The following is a 19,966-nucleotide window of genomic DNA, read 5'->3' on the forward strand; positions in this document are numbered from 1 at the left end:
AAGAAACAGAAGAAATCCTACCCTCTTTTATGGACACAGAAAAGACAGGAGGGGCAAAACTGCTGGCATCCTGATTCACTTTCCCATATCCAGTTAAATAAAGCGGTGCATTCTTTTTTTAAAAGAAAAAAGCATAGCAGGTAACAGAGCAGGGTTGTGGGTTACGCTTTTACAAAGTTACATAGTTTGATTACGGTTTGACCATTCGTTCTGAGTTACATACAGAAACATAGCACAAAAATAAGCACGACAACAAGCAACAACCAACAGTTGTTGCAGTCCTTGTCATTATGGTGTCTTTCAGAAGCTGAGGGATTCATCTGGACACCCCTCGCTCCAGGGCCCCAGAAAGACTCGCTCCCCCCACAAGTGTTGCCAATCCCCAGGTGGGGGCAGGGGATCCCCCGGTTTGGATACCCTCTCCCCGCTTCAGGGTCATCAGAAAGCTGGCGGGGGGGGGGGGGAAGGGAGGGAAATGTCTGCTGGGAACTCTATTATTCCCTATGGAGATTTATTCCCATAGAAAATAATGGAGAATTGATCCGCGGGTATCTGGGGCGGGGCTGTTTTTTGGGGTAGAGGCACCAAATTTTCAGTACAGCATCTAGCGCCTCTCCCCAAAATACCCCCCCCAAGTTTCAAAAAGACTGGACCAGGGGGTCCAATTCTATGAGCCCCCAAAGAAGGTGCCCCTCTCCTTCATTATTTCCTATGGAAGGAAGGCATTGAAAAGGTGTGCCGTCCCCTTAAATGTGATGGCCAGAACTCCCTTGGAGTTCATTTATGCTTGTCACACCCTTGCTCCTGGCTCCGCCCCAATGTCTCCTAGCCCCACCCCCAAAGTCTCCTGGCTCCACCCCCAAAGTCCCCCAATATTTCTTGAATTGGGATTGGCAACCCTTGTTCCTGGCTCCACCCCTATGTCTCCTGGCTCCACCCCCAAAGCCCCCAGCTGTTTCTTGCATTGGACTTGGCAACCCTACCCCCCACCCCCGACACAAGCAAGGGAAGCCTTTGGACCTCCTCCTCCTCCTCCATGGCTCCAGCAGCAGGGGGCTGGAAGCTCTCAAGGCAGCGGCGCCCGCCAGGGGCCCCCCGAACCCCCACCCCGGTCGCCCCTGCAGACCCACCATGACGGCGAATCGACGGAGCTTCTCCCTCTCCCACCCGGCGCCTTCGCTCGCTTCCGGCCGCTGCGCCCAAGCCCCGCCTCCGCCTCGCGCCCATTGGCTGTCGCCGCCCTCGCGCCGCTGCGATTGGAAACCCTTCCCCTGCCAATCAAAGCTCTCACATCCCCTCGGAGGATCTTAAGAGTCATGGTCCTTAGAAGCAGCAACCGGAAGGGCCCGCAGGGTTTGATGGGAGAATGGAGGCCGCTTTCCTGCCTAAAGGGCTAAAGACTTTGGCATGCGGAACAGCCTTCACTTCCGGTTCTGACAGGAATGCTACTGTAATAATAGGGGCAAGTAGCGTTGCCAGGTCCAACTCAGAAAATACCTGGGGAGTGGGGATTCTGGGAGTGGAGCCAGGAGACTTTCCCATTCCGTCAAATAAATAGAACTACAGCATTGCGGTTCTCCTGAATAGCCTCATTCCCCAGCTTGTCACACCCTTGTTCCTGGCTCCACCCCCAAAGTCTCCTGGCTCCACCCCCAAAGTCCCCATTGCCTCATTCCCCAGCAGCTGCACTTCCGCTAAATGAAAGTGAACACACACTCACAAAGCAAAATGAACAGTCTGCAAGCACACGCTTTTGTAAGCCCGCTTTGGCAGGGAGGGTGGGATATAAATATAAATAAATAAATTGTGATCTCACTTGGCTTTTACTCACATGAGCTGCTGTGTTTCTGCCAACTTCTTCAGACTAGCACATGCAAATGAAAAGAGAGAAGGGTGGAGTTTTCCTCCATCCCATAAACAAGTTCCTATACAAAAACGTCTGGACCAATGCAAAACAAGCACAAACTGTGCACTCTCTCATACGTACTCTCTCTCTTGCTGGTTCTGGTTGCCATAAAAAGAGGTCTGAAATGAAAGCAAAACAAGACTGCGTTATCATCACTCACTCACAAGGTTCTGCTGCTGGCCCCTCCCCATGCAGTTTTCACTTCCTGCTCAAATTTAAATGCACACACATATTCTAAAACCATAAGGCAGGGGTGTCAAACTCATTAGTTACGAGGGCCAGATCTGACATGAATGGGACTTTGTGGGGCCAGGCCATGCATGTCGTAATGCCAGGTAACAGACATCAACTTTATAAAGGATACAGACAGACACAATTAAAGTTTTTTTTTAACTTAAAATACAAACATGCTTAAAACTCTCACAATATTTTGTTTAAAATTGTGGGATTTGGCAATGAAATTTTTAAAATAAAACATCAAGAAAAAGTATAAGGATCACAGCAGAAACTAAAAATAGAAAATACTCTGAACCTAGAAAAACATGAAATGGCTGGGCACTGCAAGCTTCTCCCCACCCCACCCCCGGCCAGGTCTACTCCGAGTGGCAGTGGTGCTCCCATATAATGTCCGCCTTTGGTTGCTAGTTCTCAGGTTGGAGTACTCACTCAGGCACCCATCCTCAGCAGTGACAAGCTGGCTGAAAACATCAGCCATTTATTTGCAAGGAGACAATTCCAGCAAGCAACAGCTTCAGCTAGCATGCAAACATTGGAAAGTGAAACTATTTGAGTTTTACTTCCTTGAAATACATTGCAGCACAGACAAAATTGCAAGGAAAATGCAGAATGAATTTTCCATTAAGGTATCTGGGTCCATATAGAATACTCTAAGACTAGAGTGACAGCTCCCAGAGTGGAATGACAGGTCCTGGGAGTAGCAGAAGCATTCTGGGATTGGAAAAAGGGCCTCCATAGTGGAACTCCATTCCCAGAGTGGAATTCCATTCCCTGAACACTGCTGCTACTCCCAGGGGCTGTCATTCCACTCTGCTCCCTGTTGTTCCAGTCCCAGAACAGATTCTATGGCTAGAGACTGCCATTCTACTCTTGGGACTGTCATCCAGTCCCAGAGCACTGTTTCTATTGCTAAAAACTGTCCCAAAATTATCTGTGTGCAGAGACCTTAATGCAGTTTTGCAGGCCCAAAAGAGCTTTCTGCCCAAACAAGCAAAGGCCCAGGGAGGGGGAAGAGGATAAAAGAGCCCTGGAATGGATTAAAGTCATAGGCAGGCTGCTTCTGGTCTGAGCTGCAGCCAGAGATATTATCAAGGAAGATATTATCAAGAGATATTGAGATATTATCAGAGATATTATCAAGGAAGAATGCAAAAAGACTATTCCTGTAGCCAAAAAGTCTAGATGGATGACTGATGAAATTCTTAACATTGCTAGACAGAGAAGAAGTAAAAGGTAATAGAAAAAGAACCTGAAGTTTAAGTGCGGCATTCCAGAGATTCACGTGTAGAGTCAAACAGAACTATTATAATAGCCAGTTTAAAGAAATAGAAGAGAATAGTGATGCCATTCCCCAGTTGGGGGGAGGGGGGAATCCCCAGGTTTTTTGGGCTCCTGCTCACTGTTGACTAGCAAGATCGCAGGGGGAAATCCCACTCCCAGCATGATGTGTTGGAACACGACATGATGTCATCACATTGCATTGTTTTTTAGGCAAAACTCTCTGGTTTGAGAAGAAGATATTAGATTTATATCTTGCCCTCCACTCCAAATAGCTCACACTAACTCAGCTTAGAGGGAACACTGCACCTCACCCCTCTTTTTCAACTATTTAGCAGTGCAAGCCTACGGTGTTCTTGGAAGAGCCCCACTTTGGGACATTTTCTGGTGGCAAAGGTGCGAAGAGCTTTTTGTTCTCCTTTCTCAAGAAGAGCCTAGGCCAGGCACTTTGCTGGACACCATCTCCTGACTCAATGTGCGAGTTGTGTTGGTGGTGCTTCTAACCTTGCCAATTCTGGCTTGGGAAATGCTTGTGGATTGGGTTGTGATGCTGTGGAGGTCAGAGAGGAAATGATGTCACTGCAGATATTTCCTTTTTATCACCCTGGGGAGCTCCCAATTCCTCCACAGGAGCTGACCTCTGCAGTCTGGAGATCAGTTGTAATTCCAGGAGAACACTAGGCCCATATGGAGGTTAAATGAAAGGATATAAGAAGGTCCCTGCTGGATTAGACCGTCTGGTCCAGCATCCTCCTGTCTCACACAGGGGCCGATCAGTTCCTCTGGAGGGCCAACAATAGAGCATGCAGGTGGCGGAATTACTCTGACATGGTCTCCTGGCCCTGGGGTTAAGGCCATCAGTGCATCCTCTGTCAGCAAATCCCACATTTTAATCACCCCTCACGTAAAGAAGTCTTTCCTTTTGTCCTTCCTGAACCTAATTTACACCAGCTTCACTGGATGCTCTCTAATGTTAGTATTGCGGGAGGGGAAGAAAAAGTTCTCTCTTCGCTTTCTCTATCCTGTGCATGATTTTATCAAACTCTTATAATGTCTCTCTCATTGTCATCTCTTTTCTAAACTTGGAAAGTCCCAGACTCATCAACTGTTCCTCAGAAGAAAGGTACAGCAGCTACTTAATCATCTCGTGTACTTTTTTCCAGGTATGCAATATCAATTTTGAGATTATAGCGACCAGAACTTGCAGACCCGGCTGCAGACTGCTCAGATGTTCTCCCTTAAGGTTGCCAACTGGCCAGGAGAAAAAAAAATGTCTTGTCTCTGGCCTTGAGGGATCGTTAACGTGTGGAAAGGGGCAGCTGAACCTTTTCCAGGCATTGAGATAAATAACGTCACATGTAGAAAAGAGCAAGAGTTCCAGTAGAATTTTTTTGTGAGTCTTTGCTTAGTTCTTCAGATCCTGTGTTATCCGAGGAAGTGATGCAGGAAAGCTCCTCCCCTCCTACAAATGTTGTTAGTCTTTAAGGTGCTCTGGCTGGACTCTGGCTCTTTTCTAATGCTGCAGACAGGTTAACAAGGCTGCTCAACTTGATCTAACATCAGTCTAGTATTTGCCCTAATTATAAAAATACTGTCCAGTCTACTAGAGCATTAGATGACTCTCCTGCTTGCTGTGACTGCCTTTATTGGGGATAATATATATATTGGCATTATGAGGAGCTGGATAGTAAAACAGTGTATCGAAAAGGGAAATGAAATGCGGGAGTTATAAAAACAGGACCTCGTCCCTGGGTGGGCTCGAACCACCAACCTTTCGGTTAACAGCCGAACGCGCTAACCGATTGCGCCACAGAGACCGCATCGAGACAAAGGCCTCGCTCAGGGCAGATAACCAAATCCTGCAGTTCTCCCGTTAGCCGCTGGAGGCGGAAAGCGAATCTAAGGACGTTCCAATTTGAGAGTCCCCGACGCGCGCCTGCGCAGACGTCACCCCAGGCTTCAAAGGAAGGTTGCACGCTCGTGCCAATTGCGAGCAATGCAAAGAGGAACCCCTTTTTTTCCCAGAGTCGCCAAGGCTTGCACCGACACGCTCTAGAGCAGGGGCGGCCCTCGAGGGGCTCTGCTGGGGGGTGGGGCTGGCGGCCACGTGCTCCCCCCAACTCCTTTGGCGCGCTCCACCTCCTTGCAACCCCAAGATAGTGCAGGGCGGGGGGGGGGGGAGCAGGGCTGCTGCTAGGCAAGGGTCTCTCCTCCCCCCTGGCCCCTCTTATGGGGTGCAAGGGGAGGAGGGCCCCCGGCGATTATGCGTGTCTTTTCCTTCGTAGTCCGCCTTTCTCCCGGCTGGGACTCGAGGCGGGTTAGTCAACTAATGACTAAGAACCTTTCCGGCGCACCGAGTTCTAGTCTGCACTGCAGCAGGCACGTCGGGGGGGCTTCGGGCCCGGCGTGGTGGGGCTCTTTGGGGAGAGCTCTCTCCTGTTCAGGGGGAAGGAAGAGATTTAAAAGAGCAACAGCAGAGGCGAGTGGAATGTTTCAATGGGGCAGCCATTGTTCTGGGTGCAAGCTTTCCTCTGCCCATGTGCTGTTGTGTCTGAAGAAGCTGATAACCAGACTAAAACTCTCCTGCTTGCTGTGACTGTCTTTATTGGGGATAATATATATATCGGCGTATATTAAAGGTGCCTCCCTGGACTCCCAACTTCGTTCTGCTGTTTCAGACCAACACAACGGTCTGCCTGAAGAATCTGTGCAAAATGGTTCACAACCTTGGGTAAAGGATTGGGGACTGTGGCCCGTACAGCTTGTTGAAATTAGGATGCTACTGTGGCATTTTCATCACCTTAATGGGTCAGGTTAATACTTAAGCTTTGCATCAGTTCTGTTTTTAGACTTCTGGTTGGTTCTGCAACTCTAATCCTATTGCATTGCTCCTTGAATGGCCCATCCTGTGGATTGTATTGGATCATTCTGTAGAACAAAATTGGAGTCCAGTCAAACACCTTTTGGACCAACAGAGTTTTATTCAAGGTATGAGCTTTCGTGGGCATGCACACTTCTTCAGATACAGTGGAATGAAAGTTGCCAGTCCAAAACATATATATGTTGCCGGTGAGCAGCAAATTAGCATACAGTGCAAGAGTGTCTGGATGGCAGAACATAAGAGGCCGTGTTGGATCAGGCCAATGGCCCATCTAGTCCAACACTCTGTGTCACATAAGAACATAAGAGAAGCCCTGTTGGATCAGGCCAGTGGCCCATCCAGTCCAACACTCTGTGTCACAGAAGAACATAAGAGAAGCCCTGTTGGATCAGGCCAGTGGCCCATCCAGTCCAACATTCTGTGTCACATAAGAACATAAGAGAAGCCCTGTTGGATCAGGCCAATGGCCCATCCAGTCCAACACTCTGTGTCACATAAGAACATAAGAGAAGCCCTGTTGGATCAGGCCAATGGCCCATCCAGTCCAACACTCTGTGTCACACAGCGGAAACTCTTAGAGATGCCCCGGACTCAAAAACTGTGTCCTGCTGCTTCAGAACAACATGGCCACCCACCTGAATCTGACTCACCCTGTGTAATGCACCATGAGTCCAAATGAAACAGGTAGTCTATAAATAACCTCAATAAAAATTTTTAAAAACCCCACCAAAATATAGTGTGCATAGGTCATCTTTGGCCTTATGCAGGGTTCTCCTTGGGTTAGTCACTTTAGCCCCTGTTTTGGCCTGAGGCCCTCCTTCCGAGCAGGCACAGCATTTATTTGTTGCAAAGACCAGGAGAGAAACCTTCCAACAGCTCTACAACGTTCCAGCGCGACGTTCCTGGGGCCGCGCTGCAAACCAGGGCACTTAAAACACCCCCTTCCTTCCTATCCCAGCACCGCGCCCCAAAAAAGGGTTCTCCTTCGGCCGCCTGGAGCGCCAACGAGAGCAGAGGCGTCTTCCAAGACGCAGCCGGGGACTCCACCCCGCAACCCCCCCAGCACCTAGACGGGCCCCTGAGCAGCGGAGGGGCAGCCTGGCAGCACTCCTGGCTCGCCCCATCCCACCCGGGGCAGCAGTCCCGTCGGGCCCTTCCAGGCAGCAGCAGCAGCAGCAGCCGCAAACCACCAACCCCCCGGAGGGGCGCTCGGGCAGAGCTTGCAGCAGGGCAGGGAAGGCGCCCTGGAAGAACCCGGGCTTGCAAAACCCTGCGGGGAGGGGAGGCGAGGCGTGGGGCCGCCACCCGCTCCAGGAGGGCTCTGGGGGGGGCTCGTCCTCCCGCGACTCCCTCCGCCAGCCCAGCTCGGGGACTTCCCCGCCTTGGAGCCGCCAGCCTCGGGCGCCGCGGTCCCCTGCAGCCTCCTCCTGGGCAAAGCAGAGGCGGCCGGGCCGGAGGTCGACGGGGCGCTTCGGCGGCGGGTCACGTGGGGATGCGGGGGCGGGGCGTGGAGTGCCTGTGCCCGCCCCCTTCCCCCCCCCCCCCGGAGCCCGGCGGCCGGAGGAGGAGGAGGAGGAGGCGAGGGGGGCGGTGCAGCCGAGGAGCTGGCTGGCTGGCTGGGTGGGTTCCTGCCGGAGGAGCGCCTCGCCCGCCCCTCGGAGCCAGGAGGAGGGAGGGAGGCCGTCGCCCCTCTGCCGCCGCGCCTGGCGCCCCCCACGACCGGAGCCGGTAAGAAGCAGGCTGCCCCCCCCCCCGCCTTCGACGCCGCTTCCAAGATGGCCGCTCTTTTCTCCCCTCCCCTCCCCTCTGCTCTTTGTTCGGGGGGCCCGCCTGGCAGACGGGGGGGGGCAGCCTGGGGGGCTGGGGTGGGGGGGAGCAGGCTGCCCGCCCGCCTTGCAAGCCGCTTCCCGGAGGGGACCCCCCAGCCCGTTGGGAGGCGCTGCCCCGCGACGGGCGCCCGCCTGGTTGCTTGCATGCGCCCTCCGGGAGTGTCCCCCCCCCCCCAGGGCTGCTGTCCAGTCTCCTCCCCCCGCCGGCCCTCCTGGACGGCCCATCCGCAAGAGCCGGCCCCCCACCCCACGCAGGCCCGACGGCCCGCCTCCGCTGGGAAGTCCAGGAAGCCACTTTCTGAAGCCCCCCCTCCCCCACTGCTGCCTTTTCTCTCTCCACTTCTTTCTTTCACTTGCACTGGGGGGGTGTTGCAGGGGGGCATCCCTAATGGCTCTGCATGACGGGGGGGGGCTGCTCTCCCCTCTGGTACCCTCTTGCCTTGTCTCGTCCACCCCTGCTCAGGCTCCGCTGTGCTCTCTGCACCTGGGCAGAGGAGCACACAGCTATGGCTTGGGAGAACCTCCTTTGCAGGCAGCTCTGGCTTGGGAGAACCTCCGCTCTGGCTTGGGAGAACCTCCTTTGCAGGCAGCTCTGGCTTGGGAGAACCTCCGCTCTGGCTTGGGAGAACCTCCTTTGCAGGCAGCTCTGGCTTGGGAGAACCTCTTTTGCAGGCAGCTCTGGCTTGGGAGAACCTCCTTTGCAGGCAGCTCTGGCTTGGGAGAACCTCCTTTGTAGGCAGCTCTGGCTTGGGAGAACCTCCTTTGTAGGCAGCTCTGGCTTGGGAGAGCCTCCTTTGTAGGCAGCTCTGGCTTGGGAGAACCTCCTTTGCACGCAGCTCTGGCTTGGGAGAACTTCCTTTGCACGCAGCTCTGGCTTGGGAGAACCTCCTTTGCAGGCAGCTCTGGCTTGGGAGAACCTCCTTTGCAGGCAGCTCTGGCTTGGGAGGACCTCCTTTGCAGGCAGCTCTGGCTTGGGAGAGCCTCCTTTGCAGGCAGCTCTGGCTTGGGAGAACCATCAGTGGGCAAGCCCCAGGTTGGCAGGGGAAGAGTTCCCGCCTGCCGCTCAGGGGGTCGGTCCCCTGCCTCAACTCCTGTGCCACCTCACACAGCCGGGCTTGCTGAGCCATGCTCAGGCCCTGTGGGTCCCATGTGGTTGTCTGTCTATTACAGCAGAGGGACCACAGTTTTGGGGGGGGGTGTACCTTGAGACGAGTGAGTTCTTGGCAGGCTGGACCCCAGAATGAAGCTACCCCTGTCTCCTGCTGAGAGTATGGCCAGGGAGCGCTTTGCAAAGGGCCTCTCGCAATGAGCAGAGCGTCCTCCTCATCCTTGTGAACATTCTTGGAGGGTTTTGTCCCTGGCCCTGGATGACAGCCATGCATCCCATTGCATCACTGTGCTTGCGCCACAAGACTATTCAGAACTGAATTGTCCTGGATGGAGATGCCAGTCCAGTTGTTGTTGCCTGCTGTAGGGCAAGAACAACATCTCCAGTGCTGTGTGGATGCAGCCCTGCGCTTAAGGATGCTTTAAACATTGTTTAAACAGCTGCTGGTAGGTTGTATTTCTGAGTCACTGGTTAGTTTTGGCTCTAGAAAACACAGATGATTAAGTTCCTTTAAAAATGCAGATTTGATCCAGCCAGCTTTTCTGCTAGTGAAAAAGGGAAGAAGGGTCCACTTCGACCTTCCAAAGAGGTTGCACTGAGAATTACAGGGCTGCCTGGAGTAAAGGCCCCGTTAGAAGACAAAGTGGACCAGACAGAATGGAAAAACTGGCTGCACACAGCCTTGCCATTTCCATCTGCTGGATCAGACCTGTGGTCTGGTTTCCCGTTTCACACAGTGGCTGGTTGACTGGAAGCCAAGGCCTACCCCTCTTCATGTTCCAGGTGACTGGGAGTCAGAGGTGTGCTGACTGAACAAAAAGGTTCTCTTTGTTGACCAGGTCTCTACCCAGACTGTGTCCAGTCCCTTTGGGAGCCTGCTAAGGTAGTGATGGTTATCACTATGTCTTGTGGCAGTGAATCTCACAAGCAAATTATTTTTCCCCTTTGTCAGTCCAGAATTCATTGCACATCAACTTTATGGGTTCCCTGACACCCTATTAAGAAGGAAGTGGGGGGAAAAAATCCCTGCATTTTCTCCACCCTGTGCATAGTTTTAGAAACCTAAGTCCTACCCCCTCGAGTCTGTTTTTCTGACTGAGAAGCCCCGAGTTCCTTAACCTTTCCTCCTTGGGAAGTTACTGCAGCCTCTGCCCCATCATTACAGTACTAGAACATCCTTTCTGAGCAACCTAGACAGTACCTGGAGATTCCCAACTACAGCCGCACCAAGCAAGCATCTCAGGTTCCTGCTCTGGAAATTTTAAAATGAGAAAGAATTAAGTGGTGCTTTTCATCACACTGATGCCTCATAGCTACAGGAAACATCGAGTTGGCTCGTAATATTTTCCTTTCCCTCGCAAATTTTACCTTTTTTGGCCAATATTACATTTGTTGCTAAATGTTATCAAAGAAACCCAGAAAAATCAGGTGTCTCAATGCGTGGATGAGATGATGGTGAAGGAGGAAGGGTTCAAGTTTGCTAGGCACTGGGATGCTTTTTGGAAAAAGCAGGAGCTGTACAGAGGAGGAAACCAGGCTGCTGGGGCTTAAAATCAAAAAGGTGGAAGAGCAGTTTTTAAACGGAATCTTGGGGAAAAGCCAACAGGAGATGGTTCGGGATGGCTCATCTCAAAAAGATAAAGGGTTACTTTTCTGCAGGGCACTGTAGATTACAGTTGTCCACTGAGACGGTGACAAAAAATAGGGACTGCCTGGCAAGGTCTCAAGGCAGCAGGAGGAAGGTTGCAGGCCTGACTTGCTTGGGAAATTACATATGTTTATATACAAATGCTAGAAGTGTGTGAGGTAGAATCGGGGAGTTGGAATGCTTAGAGTTGGGGGGAAATATAGACATTGTGGCCATTTCAGAAACTTGGTGGGATGAGAAGGATCTGTGGGACATGGTGATTCCTGGATATAAATTGTATCAGAAGGATAGGGAGGGAAGGGTTGGAGGTGGGGTGGCTCTGTATGTCAGAGAGGGTCCAGTGAGATTGAGAAGGTAAGAGAATTAGATTCTCTTCCAGAAATGCTATAGGTCAAAATAATGGGTCCAAAAGGAAGCTTAACTCTGGGAATTTGTTATCGCCCACCAGATCAAAAGATAGAGAATAATCACAAAATGATGAAAGAATGATAGGTAGCGGCTAGAAGAAAAAAATGTGTTGCAATAGATGATTTTAACTACACACACATTGATTGGGCCAATATGTGTTCAAGTTGGGAGAAAGAGACACTGCATTTCTAGACACTCTGCTGTTGAGCAGCTGGTCACAGAACCTACCAGAGGAAAGGCGATTCTGGACTTGGTCCTAAGTAATGCCCAAGACCTGGTGAGGGATGTAAAAGTGATTGCACCGCTTGGGAACAGTGACCATAATGTTGTTGATTTCACCATTATAAATAGGGAGCTGCCCAAAAAGACCAACAAAACCACTTTTAACTGGTAAAGGTGTAACTTCTCTGAGATGAGGGTACATGCGATGGGGAAACTGAAAAAAAAAGGTTAAAAGGGTCAAAACTCTTGGGGAAGCTTGGAGACTATTTAAGACTGCAATCCTAGAGGCTCACATTTCCTCTTTTGTACAGTTCCTGCTTGCTCCAAAAAGCAGGTTAGGAAAGGCACAAAAAGGCCTGCATGGTTAACAAACGAAGTAATGGAAGCTGTAAAAGGCAAGAAGGATTCCTTTAAGCAGTGGACAGCTAGTCCTAGTGAAGTTAATAAAAGGGAACACAGGCTGTGGCAAATAAAATGCAAGTCTGTGATAAGGCAGGCAAAAAGGGAATACAAGGAGCATTTTGCAAAAGACATAAAGACCAACAATAAAAATTTCTTCAAATACATTAGAAGCAGAAAACCAGCCAGGGAGGCAATGGGGCCCAAGGGGCAATGGATGACCAAGGGGTAAAAGGATTATTGAAGGAGAATAGGGAAATGGCTGAGAAGCTGAATGCATTTTTTTGACTTTGTCTTCACTGTGGAAGATGAGAAGTGCTTGTCAACTCCAGGACCGGTGATTTTGGGATGGGTGTTGAACTGGCCCATAGCGACGGGGAGACCCGGCCACCTCATCCAAACCTTAAAGCCCTGTGGCCCCTCCGTTGGGCCAAGAGGACAAGCAGACACTGGACTCTCCCTCCCCCCCCCCCCGCCAATCAGCTGATCGGCAATTAAAACGCTGCAGCGGCTGCCCCGCCCCTCCTGCGGCTCCACGCCACACCTCCTCCTCACTCCTTCACACTTTTAAGGCCCAGGGAAGGGGTAGCAAAGCATTGCTCCGGGCTCTTTAAAAGAAGCTGTGTCTTTAAACAGATCGTGGCGGCTCAGAAGGCAGCCACCCCTCAGTCTCAGCGCTCTGGTCAGTTTCACACCTCCCCTTGTCTATTTATTTATTTATTTTGTTTCACCCTGGTCAGCATCTCAGCAACGGAGGAAGCCAAAGCCTCTGAAGCCTGGAGACACCAGCCCCCCCCCCTTTCTCTCTCAGGTCCGAAGAGAACCACCCCCCCCCCGGGTCCCATGCCCCAATCTGATCTTCCAACTTATCCATACCCTCTGGCGCGCTCACGATCAGTGCTGGGGGTGGGTGCCGCTGCCCCCCAGCGTTGATCGGGAGCATGCCCGAGGGGGCACAAGAGCCAAGCAGCCAGCCTTCTGGGCACGTTTTCCTGCCCATCAGCTGATCGGCAAGGTGGGGGTTGTCTTTTAAAGAGCCCAGAGCAGCGCGAAACAGTAAAGCAGAGAGTCTTTTCTGTGCCCCTGCCCCATTCTTCCTGGGCCTTAAAAGTGTGAAGGAGGGGGAGGGAGGAGGCGTCGCGGGGGGGGGGGGCAGTGGGGCGTGGAGCAGAAGGGGAGGAGCAGCAGCGTTTTACGGCTCCCCCACCTAAAAAATTATTCACTGGGCCCCCCCATCAAAATTTTTCTGGCTATGGGCCTGGCGTTGAAAGACCTGAGTCAGATTGAGGTGATGAGAGAGGAGATCCTACAACTGACAGACAATTTAAAAACTGATAAATCACACCAGGCCTGGATGGCATACATCCAGGAGTTCGGAAAGAACTCAAAGGTGAACTTGTGGATCTCCTGACAGAAATATGTAATCTTTCATTAAATTCTTCCTCCATCCCTGAGGACTAGAAGGTAGCTAATGTCACCCCCATCTTTAAAAAGGGTTCCAGAGGAGATACAAGAAATTATAGGCCGGTCAGTCTGAAGTCAATACTGGGAAAGTTGGTGGAAACCCTTATTAAAGAGAGAATTAAGTAGGCACATTGATGAACAAAAGCAATTGAAGAAGACTCTGCATGCATTCTATAAGGGAAGATTTTGTCTCACTAACCTATTAGAGTTCTTTGAGGGGGTGAACAAACATGTGGACAAGGAGGACTCAATAGATGTCATTTACTTTGATTTCCAGAAAGCTTTTGATAATTTCTTCATGAAAGGCTCCTAAGTAAGCTTAATAATCATGGGATAAAGGACAAGTCCTCTTGTGAATCAAAAACTGGCTACTTAATAGGAAACAGAAAGTGAGTATAAATGGGCAATTTTCACAGTGGAGGGTGGTAAGCAGTGGGATACCATAGGGCTCTGTACTGGGTCCAATGCTTTTTAACTTGTTCCTTAATTATTTGGAGTTGGGAGTAATCAGTGAAGTGGCTAAGTTTGCAGATGACACTAAATTGTTCAGAATGGTGGTGGCAGCTTACAAGCATAGACGGCTTCAAGAGGGGATTGGATAAACATATGAAGCAGAGGTCCATCAGTGGCTATTAGCCACAAGGTATAGATGGTACTCTCCATCTGGGGCAAGTGATGGGGGGGGGCAATAGTGGGAGGGTTTCTAGTGTCCTGGCCCCACTGGCGCACCTCCTGATGGCACCTAGTTTTTTTGGCCACTGTGTGACACAGAGTGTTAGACTGGATGGGCCACTGGCCTGATCCAACCGGGCTTCTCTTCTTCTCCAACCACACAACTAGCAAATATGTTTAAGGATCCAGTGTTAAACAGAATTAAAACATGCTAATTTCTACTGTTTACACCAGCCAGGGAAGGCGGATTTCGGGGGCCATCCTTTGTATTTGAAAGGATAGCCATGGCAGTTTGTCCAAGCAAAATGAAACAAAAATCCTTGAAGGGTGCCTAGAAGCTCTTTTATTTCAGCATGAGCTTACCTGGTGTCACTTGGCATGATTGATCTCTGAATAGGCAAGTGTGGAATTGGAGTGCACCAAAAAACATGGCTGGGTTTATAATGAATTCCATGTAGACACCTCCCCTCACAAACACACAGGTGGGTGGAAAATAGTTTTCCCCAGTGTGTTTGGGGGGTGGAATGCTGGCTCTGTCCTTCGAAGCATTACCCCAAAAGCGACCGGCTTCTGCTACTGGGACATCCTTTCTTATCCTCTTTTAGGAGGAGAAGGTCCCATCTGACATCGCCATGGGAGGGATGTTGTGTGAACACAAACTGCCTTGCCCAGCTCAAGTAAGCTTCAGTCACTTGATATCCATTCGATGTGGTGATAGGTTGCCAGGGCTGGGCATATGAAACAGTAAAGCAGAGAGTCCTTTCTGTGCCCTTGCCCCATTCTTCCAGTTTTAAGCAACCACAGCCCATGGGGCACCTGTGGAAGGGGAAGGGAGACAGTTTAAACTGCCTTTCTTTGGGTTTCTCAGGAGCCCTGCAGCTGCTTGGTGCCTGGGGAAGCCAAGGGTAGGCATAAACCCTCCATGGGACGTTCATGGCAGTTCATGGGAGGCATGTCTCACAAACTTTGCAATTGATAATGAAGCTCCAGACCAGGGGTGCCAAACATATAGCCAGCAGGGTGGAAGTGGCCCATTCAGGGCTCTTATCCGACTCATGAGCAACTGATTATTGCCGGATGCCAGAGGCTGTGTGTGATGTCGCTGTATACTGTGCTAATGCAAAACATGCGGAAGAAGCGAGAGTGTGGGCATCAGGGAGATACTTTAAGGGAATACTGTAAGAGTGAGAATGTTTTAAGCCTGTTTGTATCTGGAGTACAAACTCATTGTTAATTGTGTTTGTCTGTGTTTTTTATCAAGTTGATAGTACCTGGCCTTACATTTTATAGCGTACATGGCTCCTACAGGCTCAGCTAACATGATGTTTACTGGATTAAGGCAAGGTTGACTGAAGTTATATGGTGGAGGGAACAGTGCTTCCTCCCATATTGTCTAGCCCACCTGTTAAGTGACATTTATGTCAGATCCAGCCCTTATAACAAATGAGTTCAACACCAAGTTTTCTAGTTGATTTTTGATTGATGAGATTATTGCCCAAGATTCACTATACCTGCCTTCTTGAGGAAAGTTGACAGTTTTTCTCTTACGTAAATAAAGTGCTTAACCAAAAGTCATTTGGGAAGTTTGGAACACAGAATATTTGTACTGGAATGCAAGTACAGTAATACATGAGAGCCAGAAACAGAGCCAGGTAATATTGTAGAAGAAGGCATAGCGATATTGCTATTGTTCGCTTCAGTCAGAATTATCGGATATCTGCTGGCTTTAGGAAGGAAGGAAAGCCATCTTTAAGAGAGTTATTCCAGTCTAAGCCCATTCATTTAAATGGGTTTAGACTGGAGTAACTCTTCTCAGAATTGCGTTTAAGTCTCCTTGATCTTAATAAAATTTGGAGTCAGAAGGAGCCAGCAGAGAGGGGCTTGGACACTGAAGTGTCTTTCAGTCAGTGGACTTGGCCTCAGTTTAAGTTTGTGCCATTAGTTGCGTGGATTAATTGCAATGATCTTTACTCTGCAGTTAAAACTTTAGTTGATTAATCTACCAATTGCAGCGTGTCACCTGTTGAGACATATGGGACTCAACACAGATATGCTCTGACCTGGATGCCTTCTCTTTTTATCCCATCTGTTGGGGAGAGTAACTATGGAGACTCTAATATGATTTCTTTGAAATGGTCCAGGTATAGCCTTCACATTGAGAACAAATTCTGTCTGGGAGCTCCGCTGATATGCATAGTGTACGCTGCTGCTTGGCATGCAGAAGGTCCCAGGTTTAGCCCCTGACAGTTTCAGTTGGAAGGATCAGGTTATAGGTGATGGGATAGATGTGCCTGTGATCCTGGAGAACAGCTGCTAGTCTGAGTAGGAAGATTCACAGGTCATTATGATCCGTGCTGTCATAGGGCTTCAAACAGGAAATGCTTCTTTGAAAAGACTTGTTTTGATTCTCCTACATGCTCAGCTAACGTGATGTTTACTGGATTAAGGCAAGGTTGACTGAAGTTATATGGTGGAGGGAACAGTGCTTCCTCCCATATTGTCCAGCCCACCTGTTAAGATCTGCCTCACAAGCCCTGCTCTCTGGGGCCCCACCCCATTTCTTAAAGGCGAGGAAGTATTTCCTTAAAGGCGAGGAAGGTAGCAGCCAGAGACTGGGCCTTTTCAGGAGTGGCACCTCTCTTGTGAAATGCCCTTCCTCTCGAGACTCAGCTGACACCTCTGTTGCTTTCTTCCAAGTGCCAGCCCAAAATATTTCTGTTCGCCCCTCGCAAGCTTTTACGCAATGGGCTAATGTTTTAGATATTAGTCAGTATGTAACTTGGGAATTTATTTTAAGGTGACCCCAACTGATGAGATGGCAGAATGAATCCACCTCTTCAGATCACGCGTGCGACAGCAGGGCAAAGAGGGGCTCTCGAACTCTTTTGCCGCATTCCACACTTCTGCATATTGAAACCCTCTACAAGCCCAGTGGCCACGATTTATGAGACCTTTAAGCCAGGAAGTGATGTGCATAAAGAAAGTGGAAGTCACGTTGGGATGTGCGGGGCAAAAATGTTTGAGATGATGAGGGATGGTGGCTCAGTGGCAGAGCATCTGCTTGGGAAGCAGAAGGTCCCAGGTTCAATCCCCGGCATCTCCAAAAAAGGGTCCAGGCAAAAAGGTGTGAAGAACCTCAGCTTGAGACCCTGGAGAGCCGCTGCCAGTCTGAGTAGACAATACTGACTTTGATGGACCGAGGGTCTGATTCAGTAGAAGGCAGCTTCATATGTTGATATGTCTAAGGCGAGTGATGGTGGCTCAGGGGTAGAGCATCTGCTTGGGAAGCAGAAGGTCCCAGGTTCAATCCCTGGCATCTCCACTAAAAAAGGGTCCAGGCAAATAGGTGTGAAGAACCTCAGCTTGAGACCTTGGAGAGCCGCTGCCAGTCTGAGAAGACAGTACTGACTTTGATGGACCGAGGGTCTGATTCAGTATAAGGCAGCTTCATATGTTCATGGATTTACTCCCTATTAAGTGTGCTTATTAAGAAAATGTTTCTATGGGGACCTCCTCATGGTGGCTCACAAAAGTAAAAACACTGCAGCGAAATGATAACAACAGCATAAGAATTATCAATAATAAACCTAAAACAGCTGTCGAGCAGCCTAAAATGATTAAACAGTCCTCAGGCTGCAAGCAGCTAAAAAAAGCGAAAAGGACACGACCCCTGTTTAAAAGCCTGAAACATCCTTTTCCTCTGCTTGATCAAGGAGGAAGGGGAAAACGCTATTAGAAAAAAAGGAAACCCACTTGTTTCCTTGACGCATCAGAAACTGCTTCCGATGAAAATATTTCGTTGTCTACAAAAATAATAAATGGAAAACTTTGCTCTCCAACACCCACTCCCCATCCCCAGCGTCAGCAGTAGGGCTGGCTGTCTTTGAATCTGTTTTCCTTGCTTGAAGATGCATGTCCTTATTGAGAACCAGCTTCTCCATCACTACAACTCTTCATCAACCGAAATGAAACATTTTGTGTTGTGGGCTCCCCTCCCCCAGGCTCCTTTGAGATTCCCCCCACACCTGTTTTACCTGTGGGCATATGGGAGGGGCTGCTCGGCCTCAGACCATTTTGCTCTTCCCTCCTCTTCCCATCTCCCCCTTGGAGGGTTGCAAGAAGCTTCTGCCCTTGTGCCAAGGGTTGGGGGTTGCCATAGAAACAGTGAAGCTGGTGAAGCTAGCCAGAAGGGGGTGTGGCTTCTGAAATCCCCCCTTGCATATATGCAAACATGGGGGAGGGAGATTACATGACCTTTGCATCCATCTTGGCCTGAATTTCCCAGAAGGGATGTGGGGGGGGGGGGGGAGAGGAAAGAGTCCTCCATTCCTTGCCCCAGGAAAACAATCAACATTCTGCAAAAAAATAGCTTTCCTCTTCATGTTACAATCTTGAGGGTTTCAGAAATGTTTTCAATCCACATGAGGGACGGTGAGTTCAGTGGCAGAGCATCTGCTTGGTAAGCAGAAGATCCCAGGTTCAATCCCTGGCATCTCCAAAAAGGGTCCAGGCAAGTAGGTGTGAAACCCTGAAGCTTGAGACCCTGGAGAGCCGCTGCCAGTCTGAGAAGACAATACTGACTTTGATGGACCCAGGGTCTGATTCAGTAGAAGGCAGCTTCATATGTTGGGGAGGGACGGTGGCTCAGTGGTAGAGCATCTGCTTGGTAAGCAGAAGGTCCCAGGTTCAATCCCCGGCATCTCCAACTAAAAAGGGTCCAGGCAAGTAGGTGTGAAAAACCTCAGCTGAAACCCTGGAGAGCCGCTGCCAGTCTGAGTAGACAATACTGACTTTGAAATGGGGAGGGAGGGTGGCTCAGTGGTAGAGCATCTGCTTGGGAAGCACAAGGTCCCAGGTTCAATCCCTGGCATCTCCAAAAGAGGGTCCAGGCAAATAGGTGTGAAAAGCCTCAGCTTGAGACCCTGGAGAGCCGCTGCCAGTCCGAGTAGACAATACTGACTTTGATGGACCGAGGGTCTGATTCAGTAGAAGGCAGCTTCATATGTCCATATGTAAAGTTCATATCTCTGGTACCTTGTCTTACATTTAGAAGGAGGGACAGTGGCTCAGTGATAGAGCATCTGCTTGGTAAGCAGAAGGTCCCAGGTTCAATCCCCAGCATCTCCAAGTAAAAAGGGTCCAGGCAAGTAGGAGTGAAAAACCTCAGTTTGAGACTCTGGAGAGCCGCTGCCAGTCTGAGTAGACAATATTGACTTTGATGGACCCAGGGTCTGATTCAGTAGAAGGCGGCTTCATATATATGTTCACACAATCCTTCTCTTGAGCTCTTTTCTTTGGAACTAGTGGCCCCAATCCAGAGAACTGCAAGAACAGCATAAACTGCCACACACAAAGGGAAAAGTAGGACCTAAAACAGCAAGGAAGTAAATAATCATGCCCCATGAGGAGATATAGGTGCCTGCAGAGAGCTGTGGAATGCCTGGCCACTTTGGATGCCTTCATCAAAATGGCCCCCCTCCTGCCTCTGGTGTGGACTCCCTTTCCTGACACTGTTGGTGGAGCAGACCTCTGCAGGTGTTTGCTTCTTTCTTTACAGAGATTGTGTTGGCTGGGTTGGGATACAACCACTTTGAGACTTGAAAGCAGCTTATCGTAGAGTTTTCTCTTTTAGGGACAATGGCAAAAGCTTTTTGTGGACTGGACCCTCACTTCAGAGCTGTATGTTTGTGGACTTCTGGTGGGGGGTGGGCTTACTGCTCATAGAAAACTAGCTGATTTCTTTGTTTGATATACAGTTTTCCTTGATGGGTTTTATTTCATGTTGCCACCATAGAATCCCATAGCTATCCAGTCCAACCCTCTGCACAATGCAGGAAACTCACAAATATCTCCTTCCTAAGTTCATACTTCCCCCGAGTTCACAGAATCAGGCCTCTGCTTAAAAAACTCCAAA

The 19,966-nt window shown here is 49.9% G+C and overlaps 1 non-coding gene across 1 annotated transcript; it reads right to left on the reverse strand.

Annotated features, from left to right (window-relative positions):
* Positions 1 to 5,164: 5,164 nt before the first annotated feature.
* Positions 5,165 to 5,238, reverse strand: TRNAN-GUU (transfer RNA asparagine (anticodon GUU)). The gene has a single exon. It is a non-coding gene; the product is annotated as a tRNA-Asn (tRNA).
* Between the last annotated feature and the right edge of the window lie 14,728 nt (positions 5,239 to 19,966).

This window comes from Heteronotia binoei, chromosome 15, assembly GCF_032191835.1.
Source record: "Heteronotia binoei isolate CCM8104 ecotype False Entrance Well chromosome 15, APGP_CSIRO_Hbin_v1, whole genome shotgun sequence".
Taxonomy (NCBI): Eukaryota; Metazoa; Chordata; class Lepidosauria; order Squamata; family Gekkonidae; genus Heteronotia; species Heteronotia binoei.